General features: G+C 34.0%; 1 protein-coding gene across 4 annotated transcripts in view; it reads left to right on the forward strand.

Moving 5' to 3' along the window:
* The window catches only part of LOC140451974 (zwei Ig domain protein zig-8-like), a 402,998-nt gene that overhangs the window by 100,516 nt on the left and 278,683 nt on the right, over positions 1-23,799 (forward strand). The window contains exon 2 of one of the 4 annotated variants that reach the window (XM_072545964.1): positions 4,021-4,056. The exons of the other annotated variants lie outside the window; for them this stretch is intronic. The gene's annotated coding sequence lies outside the window, so the exon portion shown is untranslated. The remainder of the gene's footprint in view (positions 1-4,020; positions 4,057-23,799) is intronic. 4 annotated transcript variants of the gene reach the window in all.

Here is a 23,799-nt window from a genome sequence, read left to right on the forward strand (position 1 = left end):
AAAAAAATAAATCAGCTTAAGTTATACTTATCTTTTCTCGTGGCTTCCAGTATCTCTTAGTTGTTCCTTATCGGGATAAAATAGGAAAAGGAAATAAATAGAAATAATATAAATAAACAAATACAAATATCTTTTATTATCAAAAGAAATATAACTTAGAAGTTATGAACTACGAGGCGTGTTTTTTAAGTAAGTACCGTTTTGGAATTAAAAAAAGACGTGCAAAGATATGGCAATAATTTTATTTTTACATGAAAGCCTGTACCTTAATCTACTTTTCTACATAATTTCCGTTAATATTGAGGCACTTGTCATAACGTGGCGCAAGTTTTTGAATACCCTCCTGTTAAATTCTGACTTGTTAACCACTGCATCACAAATGTTTTGACTTCGTTATCGTCTTGAAGACGCTGACCGCCCAGGTGTTTCTTCAAGTGCTGGAACAAATGGTAGTCGCTGGGCGCCAGATCAGGGCTGTATGGACAATGATCTAGAGTTTCCCATTTAAAAGATTTGATGAGATCTTTGGTCTGATTAGCCACATGTGGACGATCATTGTCATGCAGCAAATCGATACCCTTACTTAACTTGCCACGTCTTTTGTTCTGGATTGCACGACGCAGATTTTTCAATGTCTCACAATAAGACGCTGCATTGATTGTCTCATTACGAGGCAGAAACTCCACTAGCAATACTCCTTTTCTGTCCCAAAAAACTGTGCACATGATTTTCCGGGCAGAAATTGTTTGCTTAAACTTCATTCTTTTGAGTGATGATGAATGGCGCCATTCCATGGATTGTTGTTTCGATTCTGGTGTGACGTAGGCCACCCACGTATCGTCACCAGTAACAATTTGGTCTAAAAAATCTTCACCTTCACTGTGGTACCGCTCAAGGAAAGTCAATGCACTGCCTAAACGTTGGGTTTTGTGCAAATCCGTCAACATTTTTGGAACCCAACGTGAACACAATTTCCGGTAATTCAAGTTTTCGGCAACAATGCGATACAAAACACTACGAGAATACTGAGGAAAGCAGTCGGAAAATGATGAAATTGTAAAGCGTCTGTTTTCTCTCACCTTTTCGTCCACTTTCTGCACCAAATTTTCATTAACGACCGAAGGACGCCCACTCCGTTCTTCATCATGCACATTTGTGCGGCCATCTTTAAATGCTCTCACCCATTTCCTTACCATTCCATCACTCATAATGCTTTGTCCGTAAACTTCAACGATCTCACGATGAATATCGATCGGTTTTACGCTTTTAGCACTAAGAAATCGTATAACAGCCCGTACTTCACAATCAGCGTAAACAAGTATACAATGAAGAATCAGACTGTAATGGCGTCAGTGCGTAGACAAGAGATGTAGGTAACCAGCGCTCATGCGCGGAACGCCGACCGTAGCGCTGCGGCGGCGGAATCGTAAAACGGTACTTACTTAAAAAACATGCCTCGTATAAACATCTTTATTTCTTATAAACTCTATGTCATCTGTTATATTTAAGAGAACTGATGAAGCTTTAGAAATATTAAGCGAAACGTCTTCGATAAACTTATGAAGTAGTTGACTTCTTATATATATATATATATATATATATATATATATATATATATATATATATATATATATATATATATGATTTAGGAAGAGAATTTGTCGTGTTTGTAATGGGATATGTAAAACATGCAATAATTACAAAATTATTGAGATTCGCGCCTACAAATCCACACAAAAGAAATAATCTTGTAAAAATAATTTTGATTATAATCAAAACAGTTATTTTTGTTAATGTAAAATAAACTCCAAATAAAGTAATTTAACGGAAAGCTAACGGACAAGGCAGGAGAAAAACAGAAAGTTTGAATAGTATTGAAAGCCTTTCTAGTTTTATGTTTTAATACGGTCCAGAAGCGAGAAAAAGAGCTGCGGACATTGTAAAGAAGTTCGTAATGAAGTTGCGGATTTTGCGACATCTGGTCTAAATGGACCAACACAGACATATATAAAATTACAGAATCCCAACCACTTACACTTTAACAACAGAACGTTAAAGTGTTTTTAAGATGATATTAGAATTCTGTTTCGGTTTAAAGGTGTGTTTATAATAAAAACCAGTGTCAATTTTTAAAATGGATCTTTATTAATTTTCATGCTTATACAGGTTTGATTTTATTTTTTGTATTGTTCTTTTATGGAAAACTTTTTTTCTGTTTACAGGATATTGTTAACAAATCATAACTGACAATCCTCGGTCTAGGATTGTTAAAAAATAACTACTTATCTAAGAGTTTTCCACTGGTGATCCTAAGTTCTTTCTAAAATCTTATCAAAAAAATATCGTGTGGTCACTGTCACTCCCTTAAACCCCCAATTCGTATGGTTTCTTCCAGAAACCTTTTAGATTTTTTCTAAGTCTTGTGAAGACTTCTACGTCTTCTAAATATGATTTAAGAATATCGACAAATGGTTTCTAAAGTACTTTAGCAACTACTTTACGTATTGATACAATATATCAAAATATCAATGAAAATGGCTGAACAGCTTGATTGTTCTTCATAAACTGTTTGGATAAAATCAATGATTTTACGGACTTCGTGGATGGATCCATCGATCGTGGAGTGATTATTTCTGAAACCGAATTGATGTGGTGAAATTAGATTGTTTTTGTCAATAACAGGTTTAATAACTGACTTAAACAGTTTTAATAATATTGGTAATAATGATATCGGCTTGTTAGAGGAAACTTCATTTAGCTGCTTTCCTACATGAGGAATCAATATGACCTCATCTATTTCAAAAATTTGGTATTCACTTAAGATAAAATATACTTATACTTATAGGTAGGTTAATTTCGCTAATGCTTCAGTTGGAAATTGTTTTAAAGTTTATTTCTAGTTATGAGATCATATTCTGGAGCTCTTTCTGAGTTTGTGGATTTATTAGCTACTTCCTTGGGGGCAACCAGCCTAATATTTATTTCATCCAAATTATGATCATCAATACTGTCATCACTTGGCTAATTTTCGTGTAATGGGAAAGTTTTCTATATGTGCACAGTAAACTTATTGGCTTTCGGTTGGATATCTTTTGTCCACTCATTTTATTTTGTTCTAATAGGGGGACGATGAAACTTAGGTGGATGTTAGCGTAAAGATCGTGCCAGAGACAATGTTTTTTATAACTGTGGGAAGGTCTACATGTTGAAGGTGCGACTAGAGATGCCGCAAAACGAGACAAGACGAGATTTCAGGAAATCTCGTCTTGTATCGAAAAAAATGACTGCTCACCAGTTTTCATAATTCTTACTATATATGGTAAATATCGACTTGACCTGTAATGATTGATTGATCAATTAGATCAGGCCTGTCAATGTTATGTACATTTCGGCTTAATTTCGGAGCAATCTAGCTGATCAACACCTTCCATTGTAGTTTCCCTCCCGTTTCCTTCTCTATCCCTTTTTATTGCTGCTAATTTGTGGATTATGAACCATAGATAGAAGACAAACATCTTTTTTATCCTTTCTATTACTTTTTACATTTGAAGCGATTTCCATTCTTGCTCTCTTCTTCAACTTTTTCTTTACGATTTAGACGCGAAGTTTCGTATGTATCTGTTTTGTTCTTGATTAATCTACCAATTATTATATACAAAATTCACTTACCAAACAATTATAATAAAAATGAGGCACACAGTAGTTCTAAGAGTAAAGAAAAAACATAATTCGCTTCAAATATACTAACGTTTTTTATAAAAACCTATCTCTTTTATTGAGACAGTTAGGACGCTTTTCGATCTCAATATCTTCCCGGATAATTATTTATTTATATAAATGGATAGGGGCTATAATTCTAAAGTTTTCAAAATAAGTTTTGTAACCTGTATAGAGAGGTTACAAAATTCAGGTCTCGCTAGTGTTTTAATTATAGTAATAAGATGAATAATTTGCAAGATAATTTTTATTATAGCTAAATATTCTTATAATATTCCATTAACAAACTTTTTTTATTTCTAGGTATGCATTTAACATCTTCCATGATAATGTTATATAGTAAGTACATACCCTAGAATTTCCACCAATTTATTGACAAGTTTAATTAACCTTAGGCAATGAGTAACTAATTGATTAATCTGAATTTAAGTAGATTGTAGAATGTATATTTTAGAAGTAATATTTAGATTTGTAAAGTTTTTGTATAAAGATCTTTTATGTATACACTACATTTGTGTTTTAAGTCCAAAAGGCCTCTAAGAAAGCCTATTATACATTTGGAGAGATATTTTTACCTGATTAGTTTTCAAAAAGGCCTATTACAGATATTTTTGGGGTTAAGAAATAATTGCCCTACTATTTCAGGCCATATATTTGGCAGTGTCCTTTGCATTTTTACAGAATCTTCATTTTTCTTTGTCAACTGTGCCCCGTCTACAGAGATGATATCTGATTGGGCAATATCTATTGAAAACATATATCATTACACTGAGTTCAGTTTTCTGAAGCTCTAAAAAACAAAGAATACTTTTATTCAATGAATACTATTGGACTTGAAGTTAGTCGTCTGTTCATGCATGAGCATTTGTCATTCGGAATTCATTATCTATCAATAAGGCTAATTGTTTTCTCTTCTAGACTGTCTATATTTACTATACTTTATCAAATGGAGAAACTTCTTCAAATTTTCTTACCAGTTTTAGAAGTTTTTTCAATTATTTTGGAAACTTTTCTAGACCTTTTCATTAGTCTTTCTAAAAACTTTAATTGAAATCATTTTAGAATGTCTTGGAATTCCTACAAACATTCCCTAATTTTTCATCAAGTTTTTATGGAAGTTACTTTGATCACCTTAGAAGTTTAGTTGATCTAGCTAGACTTAACACTAGAGCTGGATTCTCTACAGAAACTGCACTGTATAATCTTATACAGAGGGTGGAGTACATTTTGGAACACCAAGCGGCGATGCCTGGCACATTTATCGATTTTCAGAAATCATTAAACAATGACTAAATTCTAAATTTCTGTTAGGAGCTGGCAGGCAAGAAGCAAAAATAGTTGACCAGATTTTAAAGCAGTTACCAACAAACATTTGTAATTCATGTTTTAAGCTTAAAATAAAAATACATACTAGACCCCAGTCAATCTGTGAAAAAATGATTGATTTTACGTAAAAACCTTGTACAAGTTTTTGAAGGTTCTAAAAGGGATAGCTGATGACAAATCCTTTAAGACATACAGCGGATTCTGCTTTGTTAATTTAAACAATCATAAAAAGTGAAAAACTCATTTTTTGCCTATACAACGTGTCTTATATATTTTAGATATATAATTGTGGATCTTAAAAAGTACTTTAATAGTGTTGTGAGACCACTATCGTAGGAAAAATGTTTCTTATTCGGTTTCTATGCGGATTCTTGTTCAAAAATGTCCCATTTAAGCAAATCTGAAGGGAGCCAGGCGAAATTTTTGGATAGAAATTTAGGCGTTCTTTGCAAAAGCCTCATTTGTCGTTAACTGCAACATTAAAGATAATTTAAAATAAGTTATTTGATTAAACAATATTAAAATTAAAATTCTCAAATTAGTGATTTATTATTTTAGCGATTACACATATTTTACCATTTACATAACATTATTTTTCCCTTAAAAATATAAGTTGCTCAAATTGTTGGCATCTCTCTTTTTATTAATGGTTTCTTTGTCTTGAAAAATGAATGCCATCTCGAGAAATAATTTTTTTGAATAATTACTCTCCGTGAATAGGATTTTTACATTAGGAAAATCGAAAGACTGTCCTGATATATTAGCATGTGTGGATAGGGAACATCTATCAGGGTGTAACCTAATGTCACTCTTGTAAAGATTCAAACGGCTGGACACTTTTTGGGAGGTGTGACCTATATAAGAGCCTCACAGCCTAGACAACTAAGTTTGAATACAAGATCACTTTTATCTTCGTTTGGTACTTTGTCTTTTAATGACCTGTACCAAGATCCCACAATTAGAGTGCTTTTATAAGCAATTTTTAAATTTGCTAGATAAGTATTGAGCAAAAATTCTGGTCAATTTGGGAGTGACATCCTTAATAAATGAAAGTGATAAAAAAGAGATATTAGGACTATTGTTAGTGAATGGGACTCAGAGCTAACTTTAATAGCACCTGTATTTTGGGGAGGGTTCTCTTGTGTGTTAAGTACAACAGAGTATGTGTTGAATGAATGAATGATTCTCCTGAGTAAGGATTCGGGGTAAGAATTATCTAGGAACAATTGTGAAGGGATTTTGAGATTCTCCTTTCTAAAAACAGGGTCAGTCAGTTTACAAACAAATGACCACAAGAGTTAATTTTCCAAGTCATCTGGTTCATCATTCCAATTTTGAATAATGCTTTCTAACTCCACTTGCGTTAACAGTTTTATACGCGACAGGTCTCAGCATAAACTAAAAATATGTGAAGAGGCTTTGTTTTAATGCATATCTAGACGCGTTCTTGCCAACTTGTGCAATTAATATATACAAGGTGGTCCAGAATTATGTACATTAATTTCTAGAGCTCATAGTAGGTCCAAAAATAATGGTACTTCTTTATGTACACTTTTTTATAAAACTGAATAATAAGGGAGATACAACCCTTTAAAGGGGTGAATTGAAATTCTTATTTTTTCAAATATCTTCCAAACGGTTTTGAATACGGAGTTCATATTTTGGGAGTGATTATAAGACATTAGGATAATTAATTTCATGTCACCACCTACCACATCCTATATTAATACAGGGTAGTTTTGGAGGGTAAGTGGGGGTTATTGCGTCACATGTTTTTTAATTTTTACATATTTTAAAAAAATATTTTAAAAATTGTTTCCTTAGACTTTTCTACGCAAAAAGGGTGCTCTTGTAATATTTCGATAGATATCACCGTTTTCGATTTATTTAAACTCGAAGGTATACATGTATTTTATTGTAATCGTTACATTTCTTAATATTCATCAAGTATGCTTTGGAATTGACACTTGTGTTAGCAATAATATTACAAATTAATGAAAAACTTAATTAATACTTAACATTTAATTAATGGCGAAAATAATATTTCACAATAACTGTTCAAAATGTCCTCCATTTTGTTGAATACATAATCTAATTCTTTTATTTAGCGAACGCATTAATCCATTTAATGTTACTGGATCGTTTTGTAAATCGGTAAATACTTGTTCAATTTTGTCTCTTAACTCATTTACTGTATTAATTGGAGTGTTATACACTTTTGATTTCCAATAACTCCATACTGTAAAGTCCATTGGATCAAGATCACAACTACGAGCAGGCCAATGAATCGGTGCATCCGCACCCCGGCCTATCCACCTATCAGGGAAATGTTCATGTAACCACCTTCTACAAATTCTTGTGTAATGTGGTGTAGCACCATCATGCATGAAAAACATGTTTTTTCGTATTTGTAATGGAATATCTTCCAAAATATCATGTAAAATATTGTCTAGAAAATTGTAATACATGTTACCATTTAAATTTCCGGGAAAAATGTGGTATCCTATGAAACTATTTCCTAAAGTAGCTGTCCAAACGTTTATCTTGAATGTATGTTGGAAGTGAGTTTCCATTGTAGCCCTTGGATTTTCTTCAGCCCAGAAGTGCATATTTCTAGAATTGAACATACCTTGTCTTGTAAATGTGGCCTCGTCTGTAAACAGAATGTTGCTTAAAAAATTTGGTGCAGTTTGAACTTTATTTTGCAATACTTCACAAAAATCAACTCTAAGTGGCATATCGTCAGGTAACAATTCCTGCACTTGTCGATAGTGGTAAGGATGTAATTGCTCTTCATGGAGAACTCTTAAAACACTTTGATGGGAAATATTCGTTCTTAATCCTAACCTGCGTGTACTTATTGTGGGGTCATTTATTACAGCATCCAATATTTGCTGTTCAACACGAACATTTCTTGCTTCTCTACGACGACCAGCATCTGTATTCCTTCTTTGAAGACAACCAGTTTCTCTCAGTCGTCGTTTAGTACTTACAAAAGTCCTGGCATTGGGAATATTTCTGTTCGGATACTTTTCTCTGTAGCGTCTTACAGCGGCAGCAGCATTTCCCGAACATTCCCCTAATACTAAAAGTATGTCTGTCATCTCAGAATTTGAATAGTGTGTCATATTGCGGGCAAACAAATTTAAAAATATAGCAGAAGAGACGTCTTAAACAAATTTCACTGTCGAGTACAATAAAAGTGTAGATAAAATAATTTAATTGTTATTAAACGTCACTGATAATTCATAGACTACTTGAGATTAAAGTGTTGTTGCTAACACAAGTGTCAATTCCAAAGCATACTTGATGAATATTAAGAAATGTAACGATTACAATAAAATACAGGTATACCTTCGAGTTTAAATAAATCGAAAACGGTGATATCTATCGAAATATTACAAGAGCACCTTTTTTGCGTAGAAAAGGCTAAGGAAACAATTTTTAAAATATTTTTTTAAAATATGTAAAAATTAAAAAACATGTGACGCAATAACCCCCACTTACCCTTCAAAACTACCCTGTATTAATATAGGATGTGGTAGGTGGTGACATGAAATTAATTATCCTAATGTCTTATAATCACTCCCAAAATATGAACTCCGTATTCAAAACCGTTTGGAAGATATTTAAACAAAAAAGAATTTCAATTCACCCCTTTAAAGGGTTGTATCTCCCTTATTATTCAGTTTTATAAAAAAGTGTACATAAAGAAGTACCCTTATTTTTGGACGTACTATGAGCTCTAGAAATTAATGTACATAATTCTGGACCACCTTGTATATTAAAGAAAATTTATTACTGGGGTACTACGAGGTAGCCCTCGTAGGTATTCAAGGGTTAAGTAGTTATATTACATGTCATTATGCAAAAAACAAAGTTATTAACATAAAAGCTTGCAAACTAAAGAACTAAAGAACTTAAAGAACTTTAAAGAACGCTGTTAGTGCCTAAATATCTTCTCTTTGATATCTGTGTTATATTCTATTTACAAATTTTTTCTTTTGTTAATTTAAGTATTGTATTTAATAAAACATTTCGGTAGATATGATATTTACCTCCTTTTCTAGATTTTATATATATGTAGTATCAATCATTCAATATGTGTTATCTTGTTTCTTGTTTACAAATTTGTAGTTGTTTGTGTGAGTTTGGATGAAATATCCCCGTAGCGCTAAGTTAATTTTTTATGTTCTATTCTTGAAGATACTTTGACCTTTAGATTACTTTTTTTCAATTTTCTTTGTGTACGTTATTGATCTATTTGGCAATTTTTCAGAGCATAATATACTTTTCGAAAAATCGATAGTCCAAACTTGTTTGAGCTCACTGTAACACATTAAGCATCTGTCAGAAGGGTGGGAACGATCATTATGAAAAATGAGGAGTACATATTTTACTTTCAAGAAATAAATCAGCTGTCTATCTGATTTAAGCTTGAAAGAAAAATTACCGAAGATTTTTCCATTTTACAAAGGCCATTCAGTTTTTGTGGTGATGAAAATATAAAATATTTTTTAATTTTAAGATGAGACAAATTTATTAGCCATCTTGAAGTAATAAAAATAATTGCTTTATATTAAAATCATAATTTAGCTTCGAACGTAGGTAGACTGCTGAACATAATCCACTTCCGCTTTTTTCCAATTCCATATATAATGCGTTGTTTTCATAAAATTTTTATTCATTTCCTGTAAGGCATCGGTCAATTGATTTGGTAGTAGCCCGATGCCAACGTTTTGTTTTTCCTTACTTGCTTTCTATTTATTATCTGTCATCTTCGCTATATGTCATGCCCTACTCCATTTTAGTCTGGCCATTATTTATGTAAGTCATCTTAAGAGAAGGAAACTAAAGCTGACGAACTACAAAAATTAAATAAAGAAATATCCAAAGCTGTTAGACAAGACACTCGAAAATACAACCAAGAACAAATCGAACATACCCTTGAGAACAATAGAAGTATAAAAGTATTAAGCAAAAGACAAAAAACAGCGACAAGGCAGGTAATAAAGATTAAACATAGAAATGGTCATCTTACAATCAACAGAGAGGAAACTCTTAAAATAGTTCTAGTTCTATCACCGTTATTCTATATTCGCTATCATGGCTTTATTGACCAGAATTGGATAAAGAACATGTATTTTGTACAGCGAAGTCAGTACCGATAGTAGAGCGGCAGAAGGTGTACGATGCATAATGAGATATATGTCATATGTTAAAAATTGGAAATTTATATTACAAAGAAATTTAAAGATAGAGATAACACTAGATAATTCAGAAATAACAACTATATTAGTCACATATGGCCCTAATGATGACGAGCCATTGAAAGTTAAAGAAGAATATTGGGAAAAGCTCAATGATGCCATAGAAAATGTGAAAGGTAGAATAGTCATTCTAGGCGATATGAATAGCAGAGTTGGTAAAAGAGACATTGATAACATATATATTTTGAGTATGCAGGGGGAAGATACAAGAAACGATAATGGAAGAAGGATGATAGACTTTGGCATGGAGAATAATTTGATTATAACCAACACATTTTTTAAACACAAGGATATACACAAGTTCACGAGAGAAGTCAGGAGCAGAAATGAAAAATCAATTATAGATTACGTTCTAATTAATAAAGAATTTAGGAAAGAGGTCACTGATGTCAGAGTTAAAAGAGGCCCGGAAATCTATAGTAACCACTATCTGGTAGTGGCAAAGATAAGATCACCCCAAAAAACACCTAAAACCACTAAACAAAGAACGAAAAATAATAAAGTGAACGAGAATATCCAAAACTATAAACTAAATGACCAAAAAGTCGCGGCCATGTTCAAAAGTAAAATAGAAGAAAAACTAGCCAAATTATCTAATGCACATAGTACTGATAAATAACAGAAATCTTGGAAACAATTTAAAGAAACCATCGTGACGACAGCAAAAGAAACGTGTGGAATAAACCATGTAAACAGAAATAAGAAGCAAACACGATGGCGGGACGATGAATTAAAAGCCCAAATAAAAAACAGAAATGGAAAATATACTTAAACAAGAAAACAGAAAAAAGTTACGAAGAATATAAACGACAAAGAAAGGTGGTGAAAGAAATGGTGCTGAAGGAGAAGAAGCCTGGGATGAGTTTGGAATAAAGATGGAGGCAGATAGCCGGGGTAACCAAAAATTGTTTTACAAGGTACTAAAGACGCTAAGAAAAGGTAAAGAAACAACGATGAAACAGGTGAAACGTAAAGACGGCACGCTGATTATCAGACCAAATGACATTATGGAAAGATGGAGACAATACTTTAGCGAACTCCTAACACCAAGACAGCCGAAAGAGGAAACTGTAATGATAGAAGTAGAAGGAGAACATGGACAAGAAAAAAATTATATCCAAATAGAAGAAGTCAAAGAAGCAATTAATAATACAAAGAGAGGTAAATCGGCTGGTCATGAAAAAATCACTGCTGAAATGTTAAAGACAATGGGGCCGAAAGGAGTTGAATTTTTAACCAAAATTATGAACATGGCTTGGAACCGATGTATAGTCCCCGAAGATTGGAGAATTGGCATAATACTACCAATCTTTAAGAAAGGAGACCCAAGTTCTTGTGAAAATTATAGAGGAATTAATCTACTCAGTATCGTCTCCAAAATATATGAAAGCATCCTAGAAAAGAAATTAAGACACATCGTTGAACCACATCTGGATGAAGTACAAAGTGGATTTAGGAAGGGACACAGTACGCAAGACATTTACGTTGAAACAAATAATTAAGAAAGCTAGAATAGAGAACACAGAAATATATATGGCTTTTGTAGATATTGAGAAAGCATTTGACAGAGTGTCCCAGGAAGCAGTTTGGAAAAGTCTGCAAAATATAAATATTGACCATCAATTAACAGGTGCTATCAAAAGTCTTTATCATAATAACAAGAGCTATGTACGTAAGGATAACTTGGAATCAGAGATGTTTGCAATAAACGAGGGTCTAAGACAAGGAGGTGTTATGAGCCCCACACTGTTCATATCGATTATTGACGACATAATTAAGGAAACAAAAGCAAGTATACACAAAGTACATATCGGATAGTAAACTATGACCGGTTGGTATAGCTGAGTGTGCATTCGCAGATTATCTCATGTTATGCGCTTCCAACGAAAGGGACCTCCAGAAGAAGATAGATAGCTGGAATAATGTGCTGGCAATTAGAAACAGGAAGATTAATGTTAAGAAAACCAAGAACTAAACGAAATTTTATCATAGAAATTAACCAACAACACATAGGGTTACAATAGACTATAGACAGAGAAGGTACCATGCAGAATGAAATAACAGAAAGAATAAGTAGTGCTTCAAAATTGTACCATAATCTTAGTAGAGCATTTATAGGTAAACCAGAAATCAGCAGAAGAACCAAAATGACAGTTTATAAGATAAGACAGTATTCCGACCAATCTTGATATATGGAAACGAGAGCTGGGTTTTAACAAAGCAATTAAAAAGCAAGATACAAGCCATTGATATGAAATATCTAAGACGAGTCAAAGGAATAACACGACGAGACAAAATAAGAAACGAAGATGTTAGAGAAGAACTGGGCATAGAATCTATACTACACGCTATTGAAACACAACAAATAAAATGGTTTGGTCATATGTGCCGAATGAGCGACAACCGACCCGTTAAGCAAGTCTGAAAGGCTAAAGTGAAAAAGTTTAAATTCAGAGGCAGACCACGGAAAACTTGGGATGACGAAGTAGGGCAGATTTTGAAAAGTAGGGGAATGGAATGGTCAGAAGCTCAAAATAAGGCAAAAAACAAGAAAGAATGGACAAAATTCATACACAGAATAGAATAAAAAAAAAGTTTGTATTTTCATTGGATTTGAGATGTAATGTATCTGTAACCTGTATTTGTATTTACCTCACACCTTAGAGTAGAGAGGTATTGGATTATATATATACATATATATATATATATATATATATATATATATATATATATATATATATATATATATATGTATATATATATATATATATACGTATAGCAAATAGCAGAGAAGATCAAGTACCAGAAATATTAACAAGGAAAAAGGGCAATGTCAACCAAGAATCAGAACTACTACCAAAAATCCCAATAGACAAAATAAATCTAGCCCTAAGAAAAGCTAAGAATAACGAATCTCCAGACGAAGATTGTGTACTTACTGATGCAATCAAAATCGGAGTCATTTGCCTACTTATGAAAATGAAAAATCTTTTTAGCATGTGCCTTTTGGACAGTAATATACCCGACAAATAGCACAACGCTGACGTAATTTTATTGTACAAAAAAGGAGATCACCATGAAGTAGAAAACTACAGACCTATAAGTCTTCTTAGTCACCTACACAAACTCCTTACAAGAATAGTAACAAATCGTCTTGAGAAAAAAACTTGATTTCTACCAGCTAATAGAACAAGCGGGATTTCGTACCGGATTTGAAACAAATGATCACCTACAGAGATAGAATCGACCACTCGTTCTGGCTTTTGTAGATTTCCATACAGCCTTTAATACTGTAAAATTTGACAAGATCCTGGAAGCACTACAAGTATGCCGCATTGACCACCGATATACAAGGTTAATTTACAATGCATACAAGTATCGAGTATCAAGAAGTCGACAGGGTGATACCTTACCGCCTAAACTGTTTATCGCAGTACTAGAATATACTTGTCCAAAACTTAACTTGGAAGAGAAAGTCCTAAAGTTTGACGGTAGGAGATTAACAAATTTTAAATTCACAGACGACATAGTTTTGTTCTCGGTCAACCTCAAGGAGATATATACAATGCTACATGAACTTCAGTTTGTGTGTGCCAGTGTGAGTCTTAAAATTAACATCTTCAAAACAAAATTCATGACAAACATAGTACCTAGCCGAAATATCAATATTGGAGACATCGAAGTAGAACTGGTGAAAAAATATATATACCTTTGACACGAAATAAAGATCACAAGAGACAACCAAACATGCGAACTACAAAAAAGAATAAACCTAGCATGGGCAGCCTATGGAAAAATCAAAGACATATTTAAAAGCGATATACCAATTTCTTTAAAACGTAAAACATTTGACCAATGTGTGTTGCCTGTGATGACTTATGATGCTGAAACTTTAACATTGTCAGTTACAACTTTTAAAACGCTGAAAATAGCTGAGAGAAATATGGAAAGGTCAATGCTGAGTATATCGCTTAGTGACCCTGTTAGAAATGAAGACTTAAGACGAAGAACAGTAGTTACCGATGTAATTTCCCGAATTGACACACTGAAATAGAACTGGACCAGACACGTCGCCCGAATCAGTGATGAAAAGTGGACGAAGAGATTGCTTGAGTGGAAGCCGAGGAGCCGAGGAATAGAGGAAGGCCTCCTACTCGTTGGACTGACGATCTCAAGAAAATATCAAGAAATTGGATGAAAAGTGCTCAAGATAGAGCACAATGGACAAAAATAAGGGAGGACTATGTCCAGCAGTGGACGCAAAGGGCTGGGTGATGAATATGATGAAGTCATTTTAGTTTTTTCTTATATTATTTCCTTTAGAGTTGCGAGAGTTATTTCCAGTATGAATTCCTTCACTTTTATCTGTGTTACTCACAGTTTAGTAACTGAAGCTTTTGTTAAGGTAGATTTTTTGCTTTAGATATTATTACTGTTAAAATGCACCAATGATCACGTCAATGTGAAGATATATCGGTATATAGCTTTTAACTGTAAATTCTATATATCATATAGAAAATAATATTGTACATGCCCGTGTTAGAACAGCTCGAGCGTTTCTAGCTAGACATTCTAAAATGAATGTATATGGAGAATATTAATATTTGATGTGTAAGAATATTTGAGTTGTACAGAAATTTTAAGGAGCCTGACGTTGTGAAGTTGATTAACGTAGCACGCCTCATGTTGACAGGATTTGTAATCAGGCGAGAAAACATTTTTTTGCAATCTGTGTTATAAATTTTAATAAACTTTTAGTTCAAGATTAAACTATTTGTTAATCCCTTTCGTATATATGACTAGATATTGTGAAAGACAAAGCGAAAAATGATAAAAGATATCCGATTTTAAGGAGATTTAAGTAAGGAACATTGAATAATTTTTGTGACGGTTTTTTTTTTATACATTTTTTAATAGTTGTAACAAATTTGCCACCATAAATTTATTTTGGGTACGCATCTGATGCTCAAATATTTGTGTATTGTATTTAGAAGTGAAACGTATAGCAATATGTGCCCATTAATTTATAGCTTTGATTACCATTTTGCTAAATGCACTAATTGAAGTTTGCCAATTTGTTAATTTGTTTACTACAAAATGCAACAGAGGTTTGCTTTGTAATTTTAGTCATAAAGAGCACATTTACTTGATTATTTTACAACTGCTTTATTTAAATTAAAAACATTATGAGTTACAATTTGGGAAGGCTGGGACATACAAATTTCCCATGAGATATAGCGGTCAGCTTCCATAATTATGAAAGTTGTAACAGTCTTTAATTATTGTCTTCGCTCCATGCTCTGCACACATCTCTACAATTTTAATAAAAAACAAAGTAGTGGCTTTCATATTAAAGACACAAAACAGAATAAATTGAAAAAGTTTCGTGTACACGTAACTAATTAAAAAATATTTTACAAATGTACCTAAATGTACTTACCTAAAAAACCAACACACAAGGTCTACATAAAAGACATTGTGTTTCAATATTGGTTCCTGTCTAGAGCCAATAGAGAATTTTTGTTACTTAATAATAAATACTTTTAATAATTTAATTTTATCTGAATCTTTCATATTCACAATTCAGACATATATTACATTTTAAAGTACATGACTTTAAAATGATATTGTAAATATTTTTGAGTTGCATTCATGAGACGACTTTATTGGAAGACAATCCATTTGATTATATGAAATCAACTTTAACTTAAAAAAACTTTTTAGCTCAACAGGCTGTAGAACTCCAAGCCCTTAAAAGCTTTCTTTCATTTGTTTTTTTCCTGTTTTCCAATTTTCTACCGTCAACAATTCCGAATCTTATTACCGAATCCATCTATTTTTTTTCAAACCAGTCCTCTTGTGCATTCCTCATTGTACCACCACATTGTTTGTCAATTGGGAATTCCTTTCTTCTTTTTAGCTATGTGACCGTGTACGAGGGACACAACGTAAAACAATGCTAAAATACATCGCATTGCGGTATATGTGATAAGAGGCACAGGACAGAATCAGATGAGTGGTCTGTGTACAAGAACCTGATAGATGAGAATAACAATGAGGCAAGACATGTTGTAGCTTCAAGGGGAGGAGAAATTAGACATTAAAATTCAACCCGATAACAGATAACTTCGAGGGGCTGATAGTAGTACAGATGAATCTGGGGAGATGTAGAGCGGCACATGACATGCTCACGATCAGAGCGCAAGAAGTCGGGCGGACCTAGTTATTGGTTCTGAACCAAATAAGAAAATAGCGACCAAATGTGGTTGGTTGTGATAAAGGTATGTTAAAGGAGAGAGAGACTCCTCATTTTAGACCTTTAAATCTTCATGCTGGTGGCGACGTACAACTACCCAAACATCACCTTGAGGGAATATTAAAACACCGTTGACGATACAGCGAACCATATAGTCAGAACATATAGTAGGAAATATATAAGATAATAGCAGGGGACCTGCAAATGAAAGCTATGAACTTAATCATACTAAATAGCAGAATGCCAACAATTGAAAGAGGAGAGAGCCAAACGCACATCAATGTTAAGATGGCAACGATCCCGATTAAAAGAAAATTAGAAGAATGGGATATAGTAAAAGTGGAAATCTATACATATCATAAATATATCCTACACAAAATAAGGGAAAACATAAAAGAAATAAGGGACGGGAGACCCATCAAATTCATTAACAAGACAAAACTAAAAGAAGAATTACAAGGAATGAGAGAACACCCAAATAATTTTGAAGCTGGATATGAAAAAATTAAGGAACTAGCCGAGAAATATAAGAAGAAATTACAACGAGTTAAGAAAAAAAATCACCGGAGACAGAAAAAGAACCGACTAGTAGAAGATGAAGCCGATAAACTAAAAGCCTTAAAAAAAAAAGAAATAACCAGAGAAATACACGGCGAATAGAGAAGGTTTTGTGAGAACTATGTGAAAGCCTGGAAAATAACATCTGGGGAGACGCATATAAGATTGCAGCAAGAAAACTCAAAGAAAACCCCGTCTTAAAATTAGAGGATAGCTGCGGGAGAGAACCGCAAAGAACGAAGGAAACCTTCTAAATAATACCTACAGAGGCACCAACAAACGACAGGAAAGGCACTAAAGACAGGGAAGGCACCAGGGCTGATACAATTACGCTAGAACTAATAAAAACCATTATTGAGGAAAAGGCTGAATGTGTGAAAAACCTAATGGAAGACCTCCTTAGAAGACAAAAATTCTCCACGGTATGAAAAGTGGCAAACCTTATTATAATCCGGGTGCTTTTAGGCCAATGTGCTGGCTAAATATACTAGGCAAGCTATTTGAAATCATTATAAAGTCAAGGCTCGAAAACAAAATAGAGGAAAAGCGAAGCCTGTCGGACTGCCAGTATGAGTTCAGAAAAGTTAGATCTGCCATAGACATAAACGGATTAGTAAGGGAGAAAGGGAACATTGGAGACCTTACGAAAGTAAACGACCAAGAGGAGGACCACAGATGAGATGGGTTGATGATATTAAAAGAATAGCCGGAACAAATTGGAAATATGTTGCTCAGGATAGAGACCGATGGAAGGAGTTGGGAGAGGCCTATGTCCAAATAGGGACGACAGAAGGCTAAGAAGAAGAAGAAGAAGGGAGAAAGAAGCATGCAGAGTAGGTGAATAATGGCACTCTTCCTGGACATCAAGAACAGATTCAACAACGCTAGCTGGGGAAAAATCATCAGACTATTAGAAGAAACCCCCATGTCACTATACTTATTATTTTACAGATAGGAACATTAATATAACTAAAGATGACACATTGACGACATCTGCGGGAGTGCCACAGGGCTTGGTCCTAGGTCCGTTACTCTAGAGTGTGCTCTATAATGACATGTTGGACTCTTCTCTTGCCTGTATTTCCTTGAAGAGGAAATAGAGGCAAGAGAACTGACGCTACCCACACAGAAGACCATAATCACAGGAAGCTATAATCAATGGTCCAATAGCGAGAGAGCATATCTCCTTTACTCTGGAAGAAGAAAATATCCATAAAGAGCTTTTTTGAACACAAAATATATGCTGCGAAAAAAGCCGATCAAAGAACAGTGGCGCTAACAAAGATCATGCCAAAGATAGGTGGTCCTGGTACAAAAAGAACTCTCATGGAAGTGGTCCACTTCACTATACTGTACATAGCACCAATATGGCAGCAGGTAATGCATAAACAAAAATACAAAAGAATTCTGGAGAAAGCTTAGAGATAGGCCTTGCTAAGCGTTGTCTGCGCATATAAGACGACTTTGACAGTTGCCTTACAAGTGATAGCAGGGGTGCCACCAATAAGAACCAAGGACACTCATACCGGGCGTAAGAGACTGGGTAGGACATGGCCACAAAGACACTAACTACTTATTCACACAGTTTTTGACGGGTCACGGCTCTCTCAGAGCCTACCTAGTAAAGATAGGGAAGCAAGAAGATGGCAACTGTGTTGACTGCATGGTGAACAACACAGCAGAACACTGTGTGATTTGCAAAAGGTTCACGAACGAGAGAGCGGAGCTATACGAAACGGTGGGAGAAGTTAGGGCGAATAACATAATGGAAGTGGCGGGAAGAGGAGAAAATAAATACAAATAAATCCTGAAGGCAATAACTAGAATAATAAAAAGGAAAAAGATTCTATAAAGGGAACGATAGCAGGCATTATCGCCAAAGGAAAAAAAAGAAGAGAAGTTAGCTGAATAATCAGCTTATTATTATACAATATGAAAGACTTATTATTATGAGAGATAACAGATAACAGGCATAATCGCTAAAGGAAAAAAAAAGAAGAAAAGTTAGCTGAATAATCAGCTTATTATTATACAATATGAAAGACTTATTATTATGAGAGATAACAGATTGCCCTACCTAACCATGCAGTAGATACCACCAAGCGGTAGGAAGTGGGAAGACCTTGGAAAACACGTAAAGAGGAGATAATTGAGCAATGAGACATAATAATAATTAGAAACCTGAGAGAGGGCCAATTCAGTAATAGAAACTAATGAAAATTAGTTATTCCGCTATTTTTTATATATTTTCATTCTTTCTCTAGTTTGTGATTTTTTCTAAATATCTTTAAAACAAACTTAGTCGCTAAACATAACTGTTACATTTTGTTTTTAATATTATTTTTCCAATATACGCTTCGCCTTTTCGTTTATCTGACAATTTATTTAGAGGGTTTTTCAGAGAAACTCATAAAATGACTTTATTGACATAAAGCTAATACGCTCATCACTGTCATGATTTAGCTCCAGCCCCCCGTCAGCCGATGGCCTATTAGCTTGGCGCTGATCTAGTAACCCTTTCAACCGCGACCTACATAGGTTTCTGCTTTAGTCTACTTCAATATTATATTAGATTGAATTAAGGAAGGAAAACTAATCTGTTGAATCTGAAATTTCTTGAATGATAGCGCCTGAAGACATAACATATTTTGGGTTTAATGGGACTGGTTTAATCTCCCCAAACTATTATGTCTGTTTTCCGTGATAGCTATCGCACAACACCAATCGCAAATTTGTAACTGGCAATAATTATTATTTCTTTCTGAAACTAGCAATTTGAATCGATGGTATCTCATGTTTTTGGCTAAAGAAAATTTGATATTCGTTCTCAGCACCTTCAACTTAACTTCAGACAGACAAGTTTTCGTTTTATCAAATCCGTATTTTATTCAGTTCTCTATGTATGTTGCTAGTCCCCGGTGATCTAATTTTTTAGTAAAAAATTAATTGCAATAAAACACCCATTTTTTGTATATAAATATATATATATATATATATGTATATATATATATATATATATATATATATATATATATATTTAAAAAGGTTCTGAAAGTGATTTCTTGTGACACGTGACAATTTAATCTTTGTGTCTATATTCAGGTAGAGATAGTGCAAACACTCCTGACCACGACGCAGTAGACGAAATTTGGTTTAGTCCCCACTTCCATGCGAAACGCACTGTACTATGCAACGTGAAAGATAGAACGTTTCAGTTTGATTAGTATAATTCTACTTACAATAGAACATTTCTGCCTTTACGTGAATTTTGACTCCGCCTTCGCGCAGCTCCATGGTCAGGAGTGTTTGCACTATCTCTACCTGGGTATCCTTGCCAATTGTTGTGTGTAAATGATATATAAATATCTTTATTTCAGCTTCTAGTTATTCCCAAAATTATTTGGAACTAAGGGAATTATAATAAAAATCAAAGAAAAAATGCATATACTATATTACAAATACCTGTCAAAGTTTTTACACCATTACGTCCACACCCGTGGCACCTGGGTAGCATTAATATTTGGTAAATCATGAAGCTGTGTCTATTTTTTTATAATAACAGCGATATAGAAACATATAAATAAAAGTTACATTTCAAACATATAAACAAGAAAAACTGTTTATCGGGTCATATATTTCGAAATTCCAAGTACCAGTTCTTAAAGCTTATTATGGAAGGGAAGATAGAAGGAAAACGGGGCATTAGAAGAAAGAAATACTCATGGCTTAAAAACATAAGGAATTGGACAAACCTCGATGCCCGTGCACTCTTTAGAGCTACATAAGACCGAGAGAAGAGTATGCCAGAATTGTCGCCAACATCCACTAACTAGATAGGGCACCATAAGAAGAAGTCAGAAAATTCAACATGTTAATTTCCCCAAAAAAGACTAAATGCATGGTTACAACAGCAAATTTACTAAGATGTAAATTGGAGCTGGAAGATCAGATAAAAGAACATGTGATCAAGTGATGGTGTTTAAATATCTAGGCATCACACCATCTAGATACGGAAAACTTGAAACTGAAGTGGAAGATCAAGTGAATAGAGCAAATAGAGCGTCAGACTGCCTGAATGAACCAATATGAAGAAATAAGAATATTGGGAACAAAATGAAAGGCAGAATTTACAAAACATTCATCAGACCAATAGTGACATACGCGGCAGAAACACGACCTGACACAGAGACGACAAAAAGGATGTTAAAAACAGAAGAGATAAAAACACTTACAAAAATTGATGGTAAGACACTATGGGACAGAGCTAGCAGTATCGATATATGACGTAGATGCAAGGTGGAGGACATGACGAACTGGGTAAGAAATAGAAGAGTAGAATGAAGAAGACGATCAGTAGGAGGAGCACGAAAACGATAGAACTACAACTTACTGGAGGCACATTGGAAAACAGATAAAGTCATGTCCACATAAAAAAGAAGACGAAGATCTAGCGTTACTAGCTGTTTTCCTTGTAAAGTCTGGTAGAAAAGTTCTACGCTTACTACTTTCAGTAGCACTCTGGGAATTATTTTTTGTATAACTTATATAGGTTTCTAGGCGAGCTACTTCTAGGATACTATTAAAGAAAGCTACTGGCCAACGTAAAGTTGTGCCTTTAGTGGAATACTGAGAAACTATTTTGAACATGTTGTCTACGCCTCCTTTAATTTCATTATAGTACTGAATTATGTCAGGTGTATTTTTTGAGCCACTTACATTATCGTTGTTATGTATTGTTGACAACAACGCTTTTTTTCTTCTTTGGCACATACAAACAACTGGTAACAAGATCTGAACTGAATCCGTATACAAAATAGATATTTATGCGTTGCAGGAAATGAGATGGAAAAACAAAGGCATCTGGGAATATGGAAAATACCTAATATGTCACAGCAATTTACTAGCTGAAATGGGGGGATGGGTTTTATAATATGTGAAAGATACAATCATGCGTAAAAAGTTTTATTAAAGTTGATATACATGCATTAATAAAACAAGATAGTTGTTCTGAAAATGCAAATGAATCAGTAACGACAACGGGAAAAAAATTATAAAGTTCGCAGCAGACTAAAAAATTGTGATAAGCAGTACATAATATCCACAAATAATCATGGGGTTTTTCGGATATCTTCTTCTTCATGTACCATGTCCTTTCAGAATGTTGGTTACCATCATAGCTATCTTAATTTTATTTACTGCCATCCTAAATAGCATGCTTGTATCAACACCATACCAATCTCGCAAGTTCTTCAACCATGAGGTTCTTCTTCGTCCTGGACTACTATTTTTCCTTGCATGATATTTTGTAGCAACCTATAATTGGGATTTCGGATATGAAAACAAGAAATCAGATCGACCACGTCTCAATAGAAGCAAGACATGCTTCATTCATTTCAGGCATCATAAGTCACAATGAAGAAAATAGCAATTCCGATCAGCACCTTGTGCTAATTTAATATAAAAAAAAATTAACACAAACAAACATTGGAATATGATATTGATACTCATCACATATTTATAGACTATAAAGCAGCCTACGACTCTGTAAATAGAAGAGAAATGTTCAAAGCAATGAAAGAGCTAGGAATACCAAATTAGTTGGTAAATTTAACAAAACTAACTCTAGAAAAAGTTGAGTGTAGAGTACGAATTCAGGAACCTTTTAAAACATACAACGGGCTGCGCCAGGGAGACCCTCTCTCCTGTATACTGTTTAATCTGGCTCTGGAAAAAGTAATACGTATGTCTAAAATCACAACCACTGGTTCAATATATAATAAATCAGTGTAAATCCTGGCCTATGCTGATGATATTAATATTGTTGGGAGAACGGAAAACGCTGTACGAGAGGCGTATGTAGCATTAAAAAAATTAGCTACAAAAATGGGGTTAATAATAAATAACAACAAAACGACGTATATAAAAATAAGCACGCAACCACAAATCCTACGACCACTTGTTATAGAAAACGATGTCATCGAAGCAGTGAATAAATTGGTATACCTGGGAGCGCTCCTTAACACTGAAAATAATACTACCGCAGAGATAAACCGCAGAATTTGCACGGCCAACAGATGCTATTTTGGGCTAAAATCTCCTCCTTAAATCGACAATTATATCGAGAAATACAAAAATAACACTCGATACAAAACATCGTAAAACATATTAAAATATGACGTCTGAGGTAGATACAGCATGCAAAGCGAATGGAACAAAATGACCCAGCTAGAAAAATGGTCTTTGATAGACCCATTGGTCAGAGAAGAAGAGGAAGACCCAGAACAAGGTTCCTTGATGATATCGATGAAGATATGAGAAATATGGCAATACGTGCTTGGCGGAGAAAGGCGATGGATAGGGACGACAGGAGAAAAATTCTTGAGGAAGCTAGGACTCATGCCGGCTTGTAAAGCCAGAATGATGATGATGATATATTGGCCCTTAATAATGAAAAAAAAAGAACAAAAAGAATCAATGTAACAAATTAAATCAAAATCAGGTCAGAAACATTGAAGATAAGTGAAAAGAATTAAAAGAAGCAGTTATACCAGCTGCAAAAGAAGTAGTAGGAGAAAGCAAAGAACCTAGCTAAAAAAGATGGTATGACAAACACTGTCAAAGGCTAATGGAGCAAAAAAATCAAGCTAGGCTTAAAATGTTGATCAAAGTACG

This window comes from Diabrotica undecimpunctata, chromosome 10, assembly GCF_040954645.1.
Source record: "Diabrotica undecimpunctata isolate CICGRU chromosome 10, icDiaUnde3, whole genome shotgun sequence".
Classification (NCBI taxonomy): Eukaryota; Metazoa; Arthropoda; class Insecta; order Coleoptera; family Chrysomelidae; genus Diabrotica; species Diabrotica undecimpunctata.